The sequence below is a fragment of the Artemia franciscana genome, chromosome 2, assembly GCF_032884065.1.
Source record: "Artemia franciscana chromosome 2, ASM3288406v1, whole genome shotgun sequence".
Lineage (NCBI taxonomy): Eukaryota > Metazoa > Arthropoda > Branchiopoda > Anostraca > Artemiidae > Artemia > Artemia franciscana.
The window spans coordinates 52,631,302-52,650,977 of record NC_088864.1 but is presented as its reverse complement, the minus strand read 5'-3'; the positions used below and the strand labels follow the sequence as shown (position 1 = coordinate 52,650,977).

Genomic DNA, 19,676 nt, shown 5'->3' with positions numbered 1-19,676 from the left:
AGCTCTTCTATTAAAGTTAGAAAAACTGTCATCTATAATTCTTTTTTTTTGCGTTTCAAATTTTTTCGCGCGTTGTGCCTTGGACGCTCTTTATAAGGAGAAGGGGGACAAATCTTCACAAAATTTTTTAATTAAAATTTTGAAACGGGCCTTTTTTTTATTTTATTTTCATTTTTTCTTTTTTGTAGTAAATAATTCTATCTTTTTAAGTCTATATAACCAATGAAAGCTCAGCAACACTCGTCATTTATATTCCCTGTGTCCCGGTCGTCATTTGTTTCCCGGTGTCCCGGTCTGTATATACATTCGTTTTTTAGTTTTGTTTTTCTCCTTTATTTTTTTCCTTTTTTTTTCTTTTTTAGTTTATTTAGATTTTTAGATTTTTTAGTTTTTTTATTAGTTTTTAGTTTTTTTTTCTTTTTTTTTGTAGTTTTTACCTTCTTTTTAGTTTTGTTAGTTTTTTTTTTTACTTATGTCCTGGTCGTCATTTATACTCCCTGTGTCCCGGTGCTTTGTTGATTGCTAATCGAACATTCCTTTTGTCCTGGTCGCTTTCTCTTTGAGTGTCGTCATTTATTTTTTTCTTTTTTAGTTCTTTTAGTTTTTACCTTTTTTAGTTTTTTTTAGTTTTTTAGATGAAAATTTTTTTTAGTTTTTTCCTTTTTTTCTTTTTAGTTTTTTATTGGTTTTTACCTTTATTTTAGCTTATTTTTCAGTTTTTTCCTTTTTTTTAGTTTTTTTTTTATTTTTTATTTTTTTTAGTTTTTTACCTTTTTTTAGTTTTTTTAGTTTTTTTAGTTTTTTAGCTTTTTTACTTTTTTTTATTAGTTTTTAGTTTTTTTGGTAGTTTTTGCCTTTTTTTAGTTTTTTCAGTTTTTTTTTTAGTTTTTTATTGGTTTTTACCTTTATTTTAGCTTATTTTTCAGTTTTTTCCTTTTTTTTATTTTGTTTGAAGTAATTGAAAGTTCCGGAAATTATGTCTTTGAGAATGAAAACCCCCACAGCCCTCAAGGCAATGACTGTAAATTATGGCCTGGGGAAAATATGGTTTATATAGAAAAGGTAATCATATAAACTTCGGAGAGGCTAGTTAGATTGGTAATCAGAATTTCTACTGCCCTTTTTATGATTCAGAGTGATCGGAAGGTGGATATCCCCCCACACCTCGTATTTTCCCGAAATGCAACTGACAGAAATTTTGAAATGGCAATTTGCTCTCGTAAAAACTTCAAAAAAGGCTTGTTCAATTGGAAATTGAAGGGGCTAGAGCCTCTTTTTATAGTCAAAAGTGATTCGAGGGCAACGAACCCCCGTCACACGCTCACTATTTCTCCAAACGTATCCAATCAATTTTTTTTTTAATTTTGTTCAGCGTAGTTAAAAGGTCCAAAAATTATGTCTTTTAGGATGACCCTCCCTCACAGCTCTCGGGGCAAGGGTTGTAAGTTAAGCCCTGGGGGCATATAAGTTTTATGTAGAAAGGGTGGTCGTATAAACTTTTGAAAGGGCCCACCGGATTGGTAATCAGATTTTCTAATATCCTTTTTTAATATTCGAAGTGATCAGAGGCCAGATACCCCCCCCCTCACACCTCGTGTTTTTCCAAAATGGATCTGACATATATTTTGAAATGGCCACGAGTTGTCATAAAACTCCAAGAAAGGCTGATTCGATTGGAAACTGAAAGGACGTTTTTGGTAGTCAAAAGTAAGTGGAGAGCAAAAGCCGCCGCCCCCACGCCTATCAATTCCCAAAAGACATCTAATCAAAATTTTGAGACAACTATTTTGTTCAGCGTAGGTAAAAGGTCTACAAATTATGTCTTTGAGGATGACTCCCCCCCCTCCCTTCTAAAGCTAAAAGCTCTAGGGTGATGGATTATGCCCCGAGGGCATATAAGGTTTTTGTGGAGAGGGTGATCATATAAACTCTGAGGTAGGGGGCTCACAGGATCCGAAATCAGATGTTCTAGCTGCCTTTTTAATAATCAAGGTAATCAGGGGTAGCCCCCCCCCCCCGTCGTATTTTTTACAAATTCATCGGATAAAAATTTTGATATAGTCATTTGTTACAAAAATAGTCACAAGATCAAATAATAAGGCCTTTGGGTCTACAGAATCCCCCAGAGTCTGGGAGTAAGGATTGTAAGTTATGTTCCATGGACACGCAAGATTTTCATGGAAAGGGTGGTAGTGTGAACTTTAGAAGAGGCTAATTCACAAGAGGCATACCAGAACACAATTTACTTTTTACTGAAAACAAAATATGTTTGAAATATTTTCATCATTCTTACTTTCAGGAATAAAAAATTATAAAAACCTTAAGGAAGACATATCAGTACATGTCAATTAAACTGACAATCCACGGTCATTTCTTTGTTGCTTTGTCTTTCTTTTTCAGTAAAGCGCAAATTGTGTTCTGATCTTGAGAAGACATTGGGGTTATCTGCCCTACTCGTGTTAATCATTATTCGTTATGGGTTTGACTCGGCCATTTATTATAATTTCTATCTATATCTATAATTTTATAATTTTATATATTATTTTATAATTTTGTCTATAATTTCTTATTATTTATTTCATTTTCTATTATTTATATTATTTATTTATTTTATTTTTATTTTTATTTATTTTATTTTTATTTATTTATTATTTATATTATTTATTTTGTTATTATATTTCATTTATTTATTGATAGTGATTTGTGGTAGTTTTACGTTTGGAAGATTATTTGACTTTATTTTTGCCCTTTCTTAGCTTAATTTGAAAAACTTATTTTTGATTTGTTTTTTAATTAATTAAAATAAAAAACAAGGAAAGAAAATAAAGGGTAATAAAATCAAAACCAAGTCGAGTACTTTTATTTCAATTCGCTTCAATAAATTAATTAAACCTATAATAAAAAATATTAACCAATAAAACATATCAGCCTAAGTAAATCTAAGACAAGCCTGCAACGTAATCTGAGGGAGTTGATTCGGATCTTGTTGAGCTTGAACAGTCGTTGTCATTTGACCACCGGCCATTTTCAGGGTGGTGGCTTGGGAAACCATCAAACCCGACATGCCCGCCTGAGGTTGACCGACTTCCGGATTCATTCCAAGCTGTAATAAAGCCATAACATTAGAAAATAATACAAGCATTCCGTCATTTCAGTCATCAAGGTCATAACAAAGCCAGTGATCGTGAACCTTATCACCGTGGTACCACGTCACATGTACAAATATTTCTAACTTTTAGATGTTTTCAAACATTGCAAAACATGGTCTATTTTTCAATTTTGTAGATAACCCTTTTCCCTTTTACACTCTCCATCTTCTCTTGTCAGTGGTTCAAACGTTTTAAATTTTAGTCCAATCAGTTCACTCGTTTAGGAGCTTTTAGTAAACAAACAAAGCATACAACTGTTTTACACATAAAGAATTATGCGCATGCATAATAATAATAATTTAAAATAATATTACAGCCCTCACCCTTTGTCTCCTCTCATCTCTTTGCCCCATCTCTTTGCAAATCAAGTAAATTGGAATAGTAATTGAAAACAGGATATGTTTATATTGTAAAGAAACACACATTCAGAAATATACATCTATTTATTTTACTGTACTGTATAAAACTCATCTTATATTTATTCACTGTTCCATGTTGTTTGATTTGTAGGGAACAGTAAAGTCTATAATAAAAACCTATGAAAACGTTGGTCGATCCGCGTCCGAATATTTCGGCATCAGATCCAGGAGGCCTTATCAATGGAAATAAAACGAAAAATACTAGCTTAAATAAAACAAACGAAAAACACACAAACACAATAGAAAAGAAGAAAAACAAAAAGATAAAAACTTGCTGAAATGTGAGTTTTGCTTTTTGTTTTTGCATAGCGTTTATTGTGTTTTGTTTTTTTTTTGGCTAAATTCTTGTTTTGTTCTTTTTTCTGTTGATAAAGGCTTCCGAATATGAAACCAAAGTATTCCAGCTTATATGATTAATTTATTATGAAGTCTTTTTTAACTGTATTAGTAAAGCATTTTATCCGTTTTTATCAAATTATCGTTTAAACTGACATTATGTACATTTTCACTTTGCTTTGATTATCGCATTGATTTATTTAGTAAAAAAGATTATTTTTTTAATTCTGTTACGTTGCCAATCCTTCAATTAATTTTTTATTCTCTTTCCAAAACTTCTTCCACTAAGTTTCCATTTTTAGGTTCCAGTTCTAGTTTCACTTTTACCAGTTTCAGTTATTGATAATTCAGTGCTGAATAAAGCGATTGTGTGATGGGCCTCTCATGTTTTGCCAATAGGGATCTCAGAAATAAGTTCATAAATTTTTCAGTTCCCAATTTCAGTTTCTCAGCTAAAATTTTCTTTTCCAAGTTTATTTAATATTTAATTTTCAATTTTTCAGTTTCCTTTTATTAAGACTTCTTAGCGGTAACTCCACTCAACTAATACACATTTCTCTTTAGATTAAAGTGGAAAGGTATTTTATTGACATTTAAAGTCCCATTCACAAATACACCAAAGTCACAAATCAAGAAGTGCATCTACAATTAATAATGTAAAATCAGATCTGTGTTCGAAACGTGCTCATCGTCCTCAAAACATGTAAGAGGAACAGAATAACTCAAGCATTTATGTTACTTGATGATTGACGCAGTGTGATCCAAACTGATCAATTGAGCTGTAAAGCCAGTAACAATATTTTTAAATCAGAGTTGTGTTCGGGTTGAGTTTGTTATCCTCAAAAAACGGAAGAGGGACAGAATAACCCTGAGCATTTGTGTCAATGGATGATTGATGCAGTTTGGTTCAAACTGACAAATTGAGTTGTGCAATCACAAATAATAATTTAAAATTTAGGTTCAAGTTGGGTTCAAGCTGTGCTCGTCGTCCTCAAAACACAAAAGATGGACAAAAGAACTCTGAGCATTTTTGTTACTTGGTGATCGATACGGTGTTATTCAAACTGACAAGTTGATCTGTACAGTCACTAACATTAACTTCAAATCAGAGTTGTGTTCGATTTTTGCTTAGGGACGAAATAACTCTGAGCATTTTTGACATTTGACGACTGGTTCAGTGTGATCCGAACTGACAAATCGATTTGTGCTGTCACAAACAATAATTTTAAATCAGAGTTATGGTCGAGCTGTGTTCATCGTCCTTTGAAAATGGAAGAGGGACAGAATAGCTCTGAGCATTTGCGTCAATGGATGATTCATGCATTGTGATCCAAATTTACAAATTGATTTGTGTAGTCAAAACAATAATTTGAAATCAGAGTTGTGTTCGATTTGTGCTTATATCCTCAAAACAGAAGAGGAAAGGAATAAATCCGAGCATTTTTGTCAATTAATGACTGATATACTGTGATTCAAACTAGCAAATTGATTTGAGCAGTCACAAACAATACTTTTAAAGCAGAGTTGTAGTCAAGCTGTGCTCATCGTCCTCAAAAAACAGAATGGGAGCAAAAAACTCTGAGAATCTTTGTCAATGGATTGACAAAAGGGAATGGTTCTGAGAAAAGTCAGTCATAGCCAATTGTAGAAAAAGCCAAGACAGATTGTCTAATTAAATGGGCATCAAGTCAAGGTTAGTTTTACCCCATTGATTGCCGTTGTTATTGTCTCCAACTTATGCTATACCTCTCATGGATGATTGATACGTTGTGAGCAAAACTGACAAATTGAGCTGCACAGTTACTAGCAATAATTTTAAATCACAGTTGGGTTCGATCTGTGTTCATGTGTTTAAGTGGGACAGAATAACTATGAGCAGTTTTACTGTTGAATGATTGATGTGGTTTGATTCAGACTGACAATTTGAGCCGTACTATGTCACTGACAATAATTTAAATCAGGATTGTGCTCGGATGGTGCTTACATCCTCAAAAAACAATAGAGGGACGGAATAACTCTGAACATTTTTCTCAATGGATGATTGATGCAGTGTGATCAAAACTGACAAACTCATTTGTGCAGTCACAAGCAATAATTTTAAATCAGAGTTGGGTTCAAGCTGTGCTCATCGTCCTGAAAACACCTAAGTGGGACAGAATAACTGAACATTTTGTTACTTGATGCAGCGTAATCCAAACTGACACATTAAGCTATACATTCTATAAAAATAACTTTAGATATGATATGTGATCAGGTTGTGCTTATCATCCTCAAATAACCAAAGAGGGATAAAAATAACTCTGAGATTTTTTGCCAATGGGTGATTGATGCAGTGTGATCCAAACTGACAAATTGATTTGGGCAGTCACAAACAATAATTTAAAATCAGAATTGGGGTCGAGCTGTGCTCATCATCCTTAAAAAAAAGAAGTGGGACAGAATAACTCTGAGCATTTTTGTTACTTGATGATTAATGCAGTGTAGTCCAAACTGACAAATTAAGCTGTACAGTCTCTAACAACAATTTTAAATCAGAGTCGTGTTCGGATTGTGCTTATATGCCTCAAACAAGAGCAAAGAGCTCATATGCCATATGTGACGCGGTCGGAAGAGCCAAGAGCTAAGAGCTTCTTCCCACCAAGGTTCAAAGCGATTGCTCCACTCTAAGCGTTTTCCAAGATTTGAAGTTTCTCCCTCCAACTTCCCCCAGTGACAGTGGATCCGGTCAAGACTTAAAATAAGAGCTCTGAGACACGAGGTCCTTCTACAGATCATATTTCATTAAGATCCAATAACCCGTTCGTAAGTTGAAAACGTCTCATTTTTTCTAGTTTTTCCAAATTAACCGTCCTTCCACCCCCCCTCAAGATGGTGAAATCTGGGAAGGAATTATTTTGAATTCCTTCTGGTTGGGTCCCTGATATGCCTGCCAACTTTCAGCGATCGCTATATTGATCACGTATCTAGATTCGAATCTTCTTCATGCAATACTTGGGGTGGACCGGAATTCGAAACTGAGACCTCTCGCAGCCTAAGCAAGAATCATACCTCTAAACCACAGGCCATACTTGAGAAGAACAATCATTTTGTTTTATCGGCAAATAAATTCTTCTCAACTATTTTATTCGCTTGCCCCCCCCCCAGATGGTCGACTCTGGGAAAAGATTATTTCTAACCTAATGCAGATCGGTCCCTGATATACCTGCCAACTTTCATTGTCCTAGCATATCTGGAAGTGCCCAAACTAGCAAATCCCCCCAACTATCCCAAAGAGAGCAGATCCAATCCGGTTATATCAATAACAAATCTAGGGCTTGTGCTTATTCTTCCCACCAAGTTTCATCCCAATCCCTAAATTCTAAGCGGTTTCCCCCTCCAACTCCCCTAATGCCACCGGATCCGGTCAGTATTTAAAATAAAAGCTCTGAGACACGAGTTCCTTCTAAATATCAAATTTCATTAAGATCTGATCACCCGTTCGTGATTCAAAAATATCTCATTTTTCTCAATTTACAAATAAAACCCTCCTCCTCCCCCGAATCTCCCCCAAAAAGATCCAATCTGGTCTGGTTACTTAAATCAAATATGTAGGATTTGTACTTATTGTTCATACCAAGCATCATCACGATCTCTCTACTCTAAGCGTTTTCCAAGATTTCTGGCCTCCTCCTCCAGCGCCCTCCCAATGTAATCGGATCCATTCAGGCTTTAAAATAAGAGCTTTAAGACACGAGGTCCTTCTAAATATCAAATTTCAGTAAGATCTGATCGCCTGTTCGAAAGTCAAAAATACCTCATTTTTTTAATTTTTCCAAATTCCCCCCCCCCCCAACTCCCCCAAAGAGAGCCAATACGGTCTGGTTATGTCAATCACATATGAATAATTTGTGCTTATTGTTTCCACCAAGTATCATCACGATCTCTCCACTCTAAGTGTTTTGCAAGATTTCCGGTTTTCTCCTGCCACTCCCCCCAATGTAACCAGATCCAGTCGGGATTTAAAATAAGAGCTCTGAAACGCAAGGTCACTATTTGTTTTAATAAGACTATGAATAAAACAAGGTAAATTATGGAGTACGAGAAGAGACGGAAAAAGGGACGAAAAAAAAAAATAAACACAAATCAACACTAAATAACATGAATAGAATACCAAAGGGTATTCAGAATAGTGCTTCCAAATTAAGCCACTTTCAGTGCACCTCATTTCTAATTTGGACAAAATCAGAGAAGGTAGCACCACCATATCTGGAGGATACAGTCGAAACTTCTTCTGTTTTAGATACTTAACTATCTTTGCAAGTAGGCACTTTGCGAAATAAACGGACATATTTTCGTTTTTCATCTGTAAAGGCCTTTTAACTGCAGACAAAGTTCCATGGGTTAAAGCAATCCAGCAGTTTACGTCTAAGAAATTTCATCGGATTGTATTTTGTTTAAAAAAAAAAATACAAATTAAACTGTAAATATATGTAAACTTAAGGTTTAGATCAAATATGTAAGTAAGAACTTGCTTTGGAAAACAAGACATTTTGGAGGGGCCAGATTCAAAAACACCGAAAAAGGCGAATTGCAAAAAAACGCAAAAGACGATTAGAGAAATAATAAAAATTTTGCAGAGACGGGAGGGGGAGCAATGAAGAATAAAACTACAGAAAAGTATATAACCTGCTTGTCCTTTTGTTGCTGGATGACTTTCCTAATTCGTTCAACAAATCCAGCTTGATCGACAGGTATGAATCCAACATATGCCTGTTTTCGGAGCTGTACAAAAGCATCAACACTTTAATATCAAACACTTGACCAGTCTGGCCTGAAAATAAAAACAAGTGAGCATAGCGCTGAAATCATGCCAACACAAAGAGCAGGGGGCAGAAGAGAGACGTGTCCCCGAGGGCATTTCTAGCCGAGACAATTTCCCTTTAGCAAATGTGATAATACTTTACTAAATTTTAGCAACATCTCTTTAATTTGACCAAGATAATCGTCTTTCGTTTGACAACTTTCCTCCAAAGAAGATCGCCCAGATCCTCACCCAAAAATTTGTGCTATGTATCTATAATTATAACTGTATACACTCTGTTTGATTTCAAGTCACTCCAAACTTAAGCAAAACATTAATGTATTTTACAAAAATTATTCCAAGGAAAGTATTCCACTTTAATATGAAAAAACATGCAAATGGGCAATCTTCACTTTTATAATGCAAACAATATTATATGAATAAATTCAAGAGATAATGGTCTCAGCTAGCAACGTTGCATTCTATGTTGGTTATAATTATCAAATCACTCAGCCATCCACATTTCGAACATACTACGTTCATTTACAGCAAAAAAATTAGTATTTATATTTAATATTTCCATAAATAAAGTTTATTGGCTACCGTTGGATTGGTTGCCACGAGCCATGGGAGCTTAAAGTAACGCAAATTCCCAAGAAACATCTGATTACCAGATGCCAGATGAGGTGATAATCGCCCCGACCTGTTGCACGTACAAGCAAGTTAGTTCCATTGGATTGATTGACGAAGTACGTACAGTAGCAAGATATCTCCTTTTTTGCTCTATTTAATTTCAAGCACATTAATTTTCTGACGATTTATAGAGGCTCCTAAATTGATTTGAAGTATGGCATGACACAAGACATGTTGATTCCTGTGAAATGGATGAGCCCGAAAAACTGCTTACCGTTTATTAGTTACAAGATAACAAAGTGTTTTATTAAATGGTGAAATTGATTTTATGACCATTGGAATGAAGGTATTGAGTTAGAAAGTGGACATATAAGACGTTTCATAAAATATCCCGGTGTAGATCATACCATGTTTACTATTATTACTAATGTTGAAAAACTATGGAATTTGAGGAACTTTCTGTTCCAAAAAGCCTATTCAAATGTTGTATTTTTTCTTTGATTCGTTCGTATTTATTGTATTTTGTCAAGTCTAGTCATGAATGTTCACTAGCCATTTAAACTCACCACATGTGCTAGAAAATAAAACCTATAGACTGAGGTGCATATAGTATATCTTAAGCTTTAGTAGACAAACGTACAGGACGGACACGTATTATAAAATATCCTGGTGCAGCGGTAGACCTAGTCCTAACTTTTTTTTCAAATTTTTTTTCAAATGTTGGGTTTTTATATAATTCGTTTCGACTTGTTGTGTTATTGTTCAGTCGTCGACATTCACTAGCAATTAAGCAATTGTGCGAAATTTGTACACAAAAAGGGAACGTAAGAAGAGTCAATTTGGCTGGAACTACGTTTTTAGTTACTGCAAGGTCTAAGTTTTCTATAAGGTGCATTGGCCTAGAAAATTGGAACACGTTTCCGGCGGAAGTAAAAGACAAGAGGGTCCTAGATTACTTCCATGCTTAACTAAATTTTGGCCGCAATATCTATCTGTCTTGTTGTAGAAATGAAATAAATGACTAGTTACAGTGTAGCATATTTGCATGCATTCAAAGAAAATTTATTCTGTGTCTGAGTGGGCGAGTGTCGCTAGTTGTGAAGAGTTTGTGAGTGGTTGCAACCTTGTTCATGTTTCATTGGAGTAGATTCATTTTTGTTATTAATCACAGGTTTGTTAAGAGTATATAGGCAGAAGGACAATTTTTTATTTATTTAATAGATATTAAGTACCTGAAGTGTGTTTTTAGAGGAAAGGGGTCGTTATTAACATAGAGATGTGGATCGAAACAGGAATCAATGTAGTTGTAGTGATTTCTTTTATTCAAATCATGATTTATGATTTATTGTTTGCCTTTTTTCTTACCCATTTATTAAACCAAAAAATATACACAAACGTTAAAACTTCAAAAAAAAATTGCCAAATTAATATTGCACACACGCAATTTTGTCTCTAACTTATCTTTTAATTTTTTTGAAAATGTTACAAACAACATAAAGACAGGAAAATTTTCCCGTTTTTAAGCAGGCTTAAACCGTTTTGCAAGACAAAATTTAAGAAGCATTATAATCCAATCTCGGTAAATGGATAGATCGTAAATCGATAAATTTAAAGATATGATATCTTGTTTTTGCGGAGCAAGGTACAGCCAGAGGCATGTCGATAAATCATATTTTCATCTAGAAAACAAATCTTAAATATGTTTACATATTGTCGAATAATTATGAATGAATTAAGCTTGTTTTACTTCAGAGATCAGCAGCTTTTTTGGCTATGAGTCAAAATAATATATAACCAGAATGTTAAGGGGACTAGTGGATTTAAGAACATAAATTTCATTTCCTTCGGTAAGAATTACAGTCTTAGGCTTGTCGCATATTTGCATCTTTCACCATTCTCTTTCCTGAAAATTGTCCAAGGAACATTCTTACTAAGATCATTATAATTCTAAGAAGTGAGCATTAATGATTACAAAGATATGAATCATTTGATGTAATAGCGAGCTCCAACTCAATGTTGGAATAAATTTTTAACCCTCCCCCAGGGTTCGGACATGTCGGTTCGTTTCAAATTATAGGCTCTGTCCTATTTTTATAGGATTTCCCGGGCCCAAATATAGGCCAAATACAGGATTCTGAAATCCTCGGGATCAGATCTATGGTAGATGGCGTGGGATGCATGGTCACATAAATTACCAAGTTTATCCCGATCCCTCCAATCTAAGCGTTTTCCATGATTGTCACCAATCGATGTGTTTTCCCCAATGTCATCAGATCCGGTCGGGATTTAAATTAAGAGCTTTTAGACACAATATCCTTCTAAATATCAAATTCACTGAGATCCGATCACCCGTTCATAAGTTAAAAATACCTCATTTTTCTAATTTTTCAGAATCCCCCCCCCATCTACCCCAAAGAAAGCGGATCCGTTCTGGTTATGTGAATCATGTATCTAGGACTTGTGTTTATTTTTCCCACCAAGTTTCAGCCCAATCCCTCCAATCTAAGCGTTTTCCATGATTTTAGGTCACCCCAAACTCCCCCAATGTCTCCAGATCCGGTCAGGATTTAAAATAAGAGCCTTAAGACACGATATCCTTCTAAATATCAAATTTGATTGAGATCCGATCAGCCGTTCGGAAGTTAAAAATACCTCATTTTTAAACTTTTCAGAATCCCCCCTCCCAACCACTCCAAAGAGAGCGGATCCGTTCTGGTTTATGTCAATCATGTATCTAGGACTTGTGCTTATTTTTCCCATCAAGTTTCAGCCCAATCTAAGTGTTTTCCAAGATTTGAGGTTTCCCTCTCAAAAATCCCCCAATATCACCAGATCCGGTCGGAATTTAAAATAACAGCTCTGAGATAGGATATCCTTCCAAGCATCAAATTTCAGTAAGATCTGATCAACTGTTCGTAAGTTAAAAATACTAAAAATCGGGAAAACGACTATTTCTAATTTAATCTGGTCCAGTTCCAGATACGCCTGCCAAATTTCATCGTCCTAGCTTACCTTGAAGTGCCTAAAGTAGAAAAAACAGGACCGACAGACAGACAGAATTTGCGATTGCTATATGTCACTTGGTTTATACCATAAAAACACAATGCTACAATGAGATTAACCGAACAGACGGACCAAAGGATGATGAGGCGATAAACGATAAAAAGCTGATTCTGACAGCCTTCCATGCAGGAGGGCCAACTTTGCACTTCTATCAGGGACATCAAACCTACGAATTATCTTACCATTGCTATACCAAGGGGGAGATAAAGTAAAAATTTACAATATCTGAAATAAAAAGTCCGAATCTGATTAACATCATTTTTCTTTAGAAGGGGATGAAGACCAGATAGATAAAGGACAGATTGATCAAAGAATGTAGCATATAGCCTACCCAGTGCACGTCTATTATACTTCCCTTGATTAGCAACTATCTTAGAATAGCCCATTTGAATAACTGGGCCGTATTCACATTAGCCAGCCAGCGTTCAGCCAGGAAACACATAAGTCGCAAGAACTCCAGTCTCATTAAGCAGAGACTGCTAGCCTATATACTGATCTTCGCTCATTTCGGACAGGCCCAACATGACAAAAAACAAAACATAGGCTACTAAGTCAACACAACAGCATAGTCCAGGCAGAAACAGCTTACTAAGCCCAACACAAAGCATTAGTTAAGTTCAAACAGCTCAACAGTTGTAATTAATTATCAGTCTACACTAAAAGACAGAAAACTGCAAATCATCAGCAATGTTCTTAGTGCTCTTCAGCCGAAAATATAGGAATAATAGGATTTTAGCCAAAATATAGGCATTTTATAGGCATGCATTAACATGCAGGAATTTATTGGAATTTATAGGTGAGTCCGAACACTGCTCCTCCTTCTCTCTGCAAAAATTGGTTTTACTTATTTACTCCCGTGAACATATGTGTAAAATTTGATATTAAAAAGTAAGGTTGGAAAGATTAGGAATTTAGCAATGCATAAATATTTATTTAGGACTAAACTCCTTCCAGTTATGCATTACGAATGTGAGCTGTGGGGCTTTAGAAACAGTGAGGAGTCGGAGAGAGTAAAAAGAAATTATTTTAAGAGAGTTTTTCGGGTCCATAAATCTACTCACAGTGTTGCACAGGAGGAGGATTTGGGACTAAATAGGTTAAGAAAAGCTAGGTTAATAAGAATTATGAAGTTTCGAATAAAAATTTTGAGAATAAAAACAGGCTAGCGAAAGAAGCGTATTTTAGTTTGTTGGAGGATAAGATAGAGATAGAGTGGCTGCAGGAAATTAAGAAAATTTTAGATGAAATAGGATACTCATATTTTTGGAATGAAGGTAAGGGATCGAATTCGGATATAGTGGTTGAAAAGGTAAAAGAAAGGTTACACGAGCAAGGAATACAGCAGCGACAGGCTCGGAAGGAGGTCTCGGGATCTTTTTAGTCTCTATAGTAAAGTGAAGGACACGTGGGGGAAGAATTTTATTTTAAGTTGAGGTTGAAAGGGGAAGGAATAAAATGGATTTTTAACTTAAGGGGAGGGTCAATTTAGGAAATTTAGGGGTTATAGCATTAACCCAGTCCCTTTTTCGATGTCTGGGCGAAGATGATGGATATTTTTCATTTTTGGAGGAACTGTATGGAATTGACGGATCTGAAAAATGAGTGTATTTCCTTAGTGTTAATAGATAGAAGGTGGGTGGAAGGGATTGCAGGATGACGAGTTTAAATGACATTAAGGAATCTGGCTAAGTATGTTGAAAAGGGGCTGATACACCGTGAAAGATATATTTCCTTATAAATAATTTCGTGAAGATTCATATATAAGCACATTTTTTTTTAAATTTATTTGCGTTTTTCTTATTGGCTTTGTTATGTTTCTTCTGTTTTTGTTTTTTTTCGTTTGTTTATTTGTTTTTTTCCTATGCCCCGATAGATTTTTTAGAAATACATGCATCTATACATACATATGGTAGCTTCTCAGTTTGAAATATTTGCAAATCGAGTGTTTCGGCTCCTTGCTCAAACTCCAAAAATTCTAGAGCAAATACTATTGGCAATCAATAATACTTTAAACTCAAGGTATTCTTTATGGAAATAAACTTTGCCATTCAATGGCTTCAAGGTCGATTTTATTGCTTTTACTTGATAAAATTGAACAACTTTGTGTTTTGCTTGTGTGCAGCAGATATCAAACAGTTCGTGGTAACAAACTGTAGTAAGGAGCGACCCGGCTCAATAGTAAACGAAACTCTAAATAACGGAATTTTGATGCTAAAATATGCATCAAAAGAATCGGATTTTCATGCTGATTTAAAATATATAGGTTTCATCAAATTTGGTCTTGGTCATCAAAAGTTACGAGCCTGAGAAAATTTGCCTTATTTTAGAAAATTGGGGAAAACACCCCCTAAAAGTTACAGAATCTTAACGAAAATCACACCATCTTATTCAGCGTATCAGTAAACCCTATAGCGAAATTTTCAAGCTCCTATCTACAAAAATGTGGAATTTCGTATTTTTTGCCAGAAGACATATCACAGGTGCGTGTTTATTTTTTTTTTTTTTTTTTTTTTTTTTTTTCCCAGGGTTCATCGTATCGACCAAGTGATCCTAGAATGTTGCAAGAGGGCTCATTCTAACGGAAATGAAAAATTCTAGTGCCCTTTTTACGTGACCAAAAAAAATGGAGGGCACCTAGGCCCCCTCCAACGCTCATTTTTTCTCCAAAGTCAACAGATCAAAATTTTAAGATAGCCATTTTGTTTTGCATAGTCAAAAACTATAATAACTATGTCTTTGGGAATGACTTACTCCCCCACAGTCCCTGGGGGAGGGGCTGCAAGTTACAAACTTCGACCAGTGTTTACATATAATAATGGATATTGGGAAATGTACAGTCGTTTTTAGGGGATTTTTTTTGTTTTGGGGATGGGGTTGAAGGGAGGGGGCTATATGGGAGGATCTTTCCTTGGAGAAATATGTCATGGGGGAACAGAAATTCAATGAAAAGGGCGCAGGATTTTCTAAAATTACCATAAAAAAATGAAAAAATAAACATGGAAAAATTCTTTCAATTGAAAGTAAGGAGTACCATTGAAACTTAAAACAAACAGAGATTATTACGCATATGAGGGGTTCTAAAAATACTTTAGCATAAAGAGCGAGGTATTTAGGAGGAGATAAATACCTCGCTCTTTATGCTAAAGTATTTTTAGTAATTTCAACTATTTATTCTACGGAGTTTCTAATTCAGGGGTCATTCTTAAGGAATCGGCACAAAACTTACGATTTAGTGTAAAGACTGAGGTATTAACGAGGGTACAAACCCCCTCATATACATAATAAAAATTTAAGAATATAAAAGTTTGTTACGTAAGTTAATTCTTAAGTTCGTATATTTTTTACAAATAAAAAAATTCGTTAAAAATTGAAATTTATAGTTGCCTTTTTGTGTAACCGAAAAATTGCATGGCAACTAGGCCTCCTTCCCCATCCCATATTTCTCAAAATCGTCTGATCAGAACTAAGAGAAAGCCATTTAGCCAAAAAAGGAATTAAAATATAAATTTCATTTCAATAATATATGTGTGTAGAGCCAAAATCAAACATGCATTAATTCAAAAACGTGTGGAAATTACATAAAAAAGCTAGTTTTTCTAACTGAAAGTAAGGAGCGACATTAAAACTTAAAACGAACAGAAATTACTCCGTATATGAAACGGGTTGTCCCCTCCGCAATCCCTCGTTCTTTGCGCTAAAGTTTGACTCTTTACCACAATTCTGCTTTTTAAGACAATTAAAAGCTTTAGCATAAAGAGCGAGGGATTGCGGAGAGGACAACCCGTTTTATATACGGAGTAATTTCTGTTCGTTTTAAGTTTTAATGTCGCTCCTTACTTTCAGTTAGAAAAACTAGTTTTTTTATGTAATCTTTTGTAAGAACAGCTTAGTGTTTTTCTTTTGGATCATAAACTGCAAAGTGATAAAATGTACGGACTTCACCACCGACAATATCAGGCAAAACAATTGAATATAGAAATAGCTCCACTTATTACAATGCTTTTATACTGGGCAACTAGTTCTTGGATATTACCTGGTTTTATAATAGACAATTTTTTCGTGTCGTGGAAACGCTCTTCTTTCTAAGTATAATCAATCATCCTTTTTGTTTCAAATCAAAAATGTTCATATTAATCCATCTACCATTTGCCAATTACATTAGTTTCAATATGCCAAAAGCATAGTGATAAAAAGTTATAAAACTTCAGTGAAAAAGCGGGTTTGAATCCCCTATTTCAGAAAATTAAAAGTTTTATTTGGATAAGTCCAATCTTTTAAATTTCTCTTTGTTGTTTCCAGTTAGTGCTGGCAGTTTTAGTCGTAATACGGAAGCAGTGTCACAGCCACGTAATAAAAGAGACAGAGAGCCCACTTTTGATGTTTACGAACCTCCTAACTAATAAAGAAGAAGAAGTTAATAAAGAAGCTTCGGAAAAAATAATCAGACCACAACACAATAGCAACACCTTAAGAAATCCAAAAGAAATTTCTTGTGTATATGTATCTCGAGTTATCAAAAGGAAACCCAGCCTATCATGCACCAAATCACTCTTTGGACTACACTGTGGTGTTTTTTGTTTTTGTTTTTTGTAGACAGTGAAGACCACCCTTCACAAGAAAGCGGACAGTATGGTATTGCAATTTCCTTTTGTTGGCATTAAAGCTTGTTCAAATAGGCAATGCTAAGAACACCCCCAAAGGTCCCTGAACTCTATCCCAAATATTCCTGAAAAAGTTCCACATTCGCCCCACCTTGGCTTTTCAAGTCTCTCTCAAAGCGGGCATGATGGGTCCAATTCCATGGATAAGACAATGATGGAGGTGGGGCGTATGTCACTATCCATGATTAAAAGGAAAATGGCTTTCAAGAGGTCCTTTCAAGAAACTCTGAAAAAAGGGAAAAAATCTTCCCGATCAAATAAAAACTACCCCACCTTGCACCAACTCTGCCCTCCCCAAACCAAGGAATATATCTAAAAATGTTTCTTAAAACCTCCTTTGAGATAAATAAGATAACTCTAATAAGGGTTGTGTTTTTCAAATCGTTAAAATCAATGTTTTCATTAAACATCGACCGTGATGGATTTTTGCTAGTAGCTCTCCAAGATCCTAAGTCAGCAAAGATACTATTTAACTTCTTCTTAACATACCAATAAAGTCTGCTCTCTGGACCCCAAACCTCTACCAAACTAAAATAGTTGTGCATAACATTCCTACAGGAATACCGAATCAAGAGCTAAAGGAAAGGCTCTCTGACAGAACTAGCAACCCAACCCCGGTCGCAGATGTCACCCAACTTGGCAAACCAGATACTATTGGCCAAAATTCAAGCAAGGCTTTCCTATTTACACTTGGAGGAAAATGCAATATCCCAGGCCAGATATTCCTCTGTTGACAAATGAAACCACACAAACCCTGCAGACCAGAACCAATCCAATGCCAAAAATTTCTAAAATAGGAATACACTCAACAAAAAATGCAGTGAAATCTTACAAACCTGCAGTAAATGTAAGAGTTCCTACCCTAAAAGAATCCTAAGTTGTAAAAATGATGAGCCAACATGCATAAACTGTAAAAGCCCCTATGATTCTTCCAATAAAATATAATTCCCTGCATATGAAAAAAGAGCACTAACGCTTGAAATAGCTGCAGAGAAAGCTATAGCTTATATAAGTGCAGCTCTGGAGGCAAATACAGCCCAATCATCCCAAACAAAACCCTTTATGAAGCCACCCAACACTAATACTCACAGAACACCCAACCCCAATCTACCCGAAGCCACTAGCACGCCCCGCGAATCTCTTTCTTCAAAACACCCCAGCTCACAATCCTAACAGGGAGAATTTCCAATGCTAAACCAACTAGCCTCCTCACCCAATGAGATTAGGTCTCCATGGCCGCCCCTCCCAAGCAGTGCTGAATTAGAAGCAGTACCAGAAATTAATCCCATAATTAATTTCAAATCTGATGAACAACCAAACAAGCAAACACTTATTTTACGCCTCTTCATATTAAACTCTTATGAAGTTCAGTCTATGAACCTGCTACAGCCACAGAAAGTAACAATCATAAATGAATTGGAAAACATGTACTTACCCAATCACACACTTATTCAAACAAAAAAGGGGATCTTGTTTTATTCCTAGCAAAGCTAAACCTTGACACACAGTCCAATGGAATTAAATCAACAAAGCACCACATCTCAATAATTCAGTGGAATGTAAGATCACTTTCAGAAAATAGGTTGAAAGAACTAACATCTTGTATTAATAAAACTTCCATCAATATTGCTTGCCTTCAGGAAACCCATTGAACCAAAAACCAACATATAAAGTACCCGGGATATACATTTCCTGAGAAAGATCAGATCATCAGAGAGAAAAAAATGGGGTGTACCCTTAAAATTTAATGATGACATCAAATTTTGTGGAATTAATTTTCCTGATTTTTTAAATGATGTTGATACAATTAGAATAGACATATGGCAGAATAACACAAAAACTTACATAATAAGCTTCTATAGCCCCAATGGCCAAACTACACATATTGTTGATTTCATCAGTTATCTAGGATATTCTAATACGCTAAAAAAATAATCATTTGTGGAGATTTTAATACCCACAGCCTTTTGTGGGGGATAAGCCAGAAAATAAAACTGGTAAGTTTGTAGAACGTTTGATATCAAATAACAATGAATTAGCAATTACTACCCCTTCAAATTTAAATACGTATTTTGACCCCAAAAGTGGTAAATTTTCCACAACTGACCTACAAATTGTGTCAATAAATATTTTGAATGAAATTTATATAAAGAAAAGTGACAACCTGTGCACGGACCACTTTGCCATAGTTTTTTCAATAAATGAACCCACTAAATTCAGCTACATACTCCCAAATATATTAACAGTAAAGCAAATTGGACTATGTTCAAGAATAATCTTAATGATGAAACTGTCTCACGAGGGATCATATATTTCAGATATGGTCAGAACACCAGGAAAATTTTGTACATTTTTGCACAATTTACCTCACATTCTCCTCTTGCATGGCTGATAAACGCTACGCTGACAAAGGCGACACAGAGGCAATCTAACTGCCTATAGGCAATTAACTCACGGATCCAAAGTGAATTAGTGTTTTACTTCAATTCCGCCATTAGATAAATTTTACGATGAAATGTTACGCTTTAAATTATAAGTGACAGGCGGTAATTTGATTAAACGATACATCGATGTTTTCACTTTCTATATTTGTTATAATGATTTTGATATCTCCGATCATTTTTTTTTTAGCTCA

General features: G+C 35.0%; 1 long non-coding RNA gene across 2 annotated transcripts; it reads right to left on the bottom strand.

The window, feature by feature from the left end:
• Positions 1–2,893: 2,893 nt before the first annotated feature.
• Positions 2,894–19,449, bottom strand: LOC136043523 (uncharacterized). 2 transcript variants are annotated; one of them, XR_010621637.1, is made up of 3 exons: positions 19,408–19,449; positions 8,570–8,714; positions 2,894–3,103 (listed from the first exon to the last, which is right to left on the bottom strand). It is a non-coding gene; the product is annotated as an uncharacterized LOC136043523 (long non-coding RNA). The 2 variants fall into 2 exon arrangements; XR_010621636.1 differs by lacking the exon at positions 19,408–19,449 and adding an exon at positions 19,341–19,398.
• Between the last annotated feature and the right edge of the window lie 227 nt (positions 19,450–19,676).